This window comes from Habropoda laboriosa, unplaced genomic scaffold, assembly GCF_001263275.1.
Source record: "Habropoda laboriosa isolate 0110345459 unplaced genomic scaffold, ASM126327v1 scaffold84, whole genome shotgun sequence".
Lineage (NCBI taxonomy): Eukaryota > Metazoa > Arthropoda > Insecta > Hymenoptera > Apidae > Habropoda > Habropoda laboriosa.
In genome coordinates, this window is record NW_017100202.1 from 748,870 (window position 1) to 751,161 (window position 2,292).

The following is a 2,292-nucleotide window of genomic DNA, read 5'->3' on the forward strand; positions in this document are numbered from 1 at the left end:
GTTTAAACCTTCTTCTTTTTTTTTTTGTGTTTTAAAAGAGATACACACAATATACAAATTGTTTCATTGCCGAGGACGAGTTGTTATATATACATGGGCGTCGCCACCGACGTCCCTGAGAATTATCTGGATTGTTTGGATGTTACCGGGGTGAAATCGTTCTCGTTCGATATTTGAACGAAATTTTTTCTTTTTTTCTTCAATGTCCAGAGTTCGTTGATTATTCGAGAAGTCGGATTTACGTCGGTTTTTAACTTTCTTTCCGTCTATTCGGCGTTCTGCCTGTTAAACTCGTACGCGTGTATCTCGTGAAACGTGGAGGAACTTTTACTTTCTTGTTTCTCGTGGGGGAAACACGGTGGTAATTCGACTTCGATACCGCGGAAAAGAGACACGACTAGGGATGTTGCAGTTTGACGATCGATCGTGAACTTTTAATCTTGGCGAATGCTGCGGGCGACGAATGTCTCGAAAACAGTGTTTTTCTTTTTTTAAATGTCTCATTTAATAGTTTAGCGCCTCTCTTCTTAGGATCCTTGTATTAATTATACTCCGTAGTGACATCTCTCTCTCTCTCTCTCTTTAGGCTCTTTTATAGATCAACTATATATGTACACTCTATTCCTTGTTTCTTCAGCAGATTAAAACAGTAGCATTAACTTACTCTTAGCAATCCTACGTCTATAAGTCGTTCTCCGACCGTAGTTATTCATATATACATATATATTATATGGAGGTTCGACATTTTTATCGAACACCATCATCCTTTTTCGTTACGTTTTTTCTCCCTCCAATATATAAAGAAAACAGTCTTTTTCGAAGTAACTTTTAGCTTAGTGTCACGGCAGTTCAGTAGAACAGCGTATATAAGCTCTTAAGACTTGCATACCAATTAAGAGAACACTTCTCGCTCTCTATTATTCGCCCTGAAGTACCCGAATCGATAGCACTTACTTATCGATCATAAACTCTCTCGTAGACAACAATTACTATCCAACGAACCTTTTCCACAAACATTGTTCTTTTCAATGTCCAGCAATGTATCTCTTTGCGACGTTCTCTCAAACGCATCCAGGTAATTCCCGGCCTAAAGTGGCGGTGCCTCGTTCACCTGTTACATTACAATTAGACACGAAGTGCAAAAAAAAAAAAAAAAGAAATAAAAAAAATGAAACGAAAAGAAACAGAAAAAAAAAATACAAAAAGGAAAAAAAAATGTAGAAAACGAAGCAAACGAAACGAGCTAAAAAAAAAAAAAAAAAAATAAAAGACGTTTTCCCTGCTTATCATTTTACATAGACTCTTTATGTATCAGAGAATGCAATGCAAGGCTTTGTGCCGTGCCATTTATCATTTATACATAAATCACACTCGCTCTAGTCCTATTCTTGTACATACTACACACCCTTGGTCATAAAAAAAAAAAGAAAAAAAAAAAAACAAGTAATATCGAGACACCGGTGATACGTTTGTTAACGGTCTTACATTTTAACTCTTTATTTTTTTTTGGCTGCGGCGCTCGCAGGCTTACCACTGATTGCTCATATTCCATTCGATGTCATGTCACGTTTCTCGAAGTCAGGTACACAAATAAGTGCGCAATAGCACCAGAAACGATAACGGAGAATATCGAAACGGGACAAAAAGAGAAAAGGAAAACGGCGCGGGGTAGAGCCAGCGAATGCACACGGCGAAAAACGGGCGCGAATCGTCGATTTGTCTTGTTGTGAATCACACGCACCAGTACAGTATAGAATATGTATATATGTATACATCACCGCGATTTACCGTCTTGTCACATTGTTGGCCTGTGTGTGTGTGTGTGAAGCACTCTCTATTAATTTGGTTCACGCGGCAAAAAGGAGGCAGAAATTCGTTCAACTAATTATCAATCATATATACGTTAAGACGATCGGGAAGAAACCAACAATCTCACACGTACAATATACATATACGTATATAGATGTTTGTTTCTCTTTTTCAATCATAGAGACAACCGACAGATATACAATCATTTCCTTCGGCATCGTTCTAATCGATACACTCATAAAATATCGTTACCTCGATGTGCCGCTCATTGTCACTTATTTGTGTGCGTGCCTCCTGTTTTATTATCACTTTTTTCATAAGATCATGCTGATTTTTGTCAATTATTTTTGCCAATCGATCGTTTCGCATTTAAAGTGATGGGCCCAATTCAAATTGCAAGCTCGCTTGTGGACGCGGGCGACTAGGCAGGGGTGAGTAAGCTGGCGGCGCGTCGCATTGCGATGCGCGAGAAAACGGAGAAAC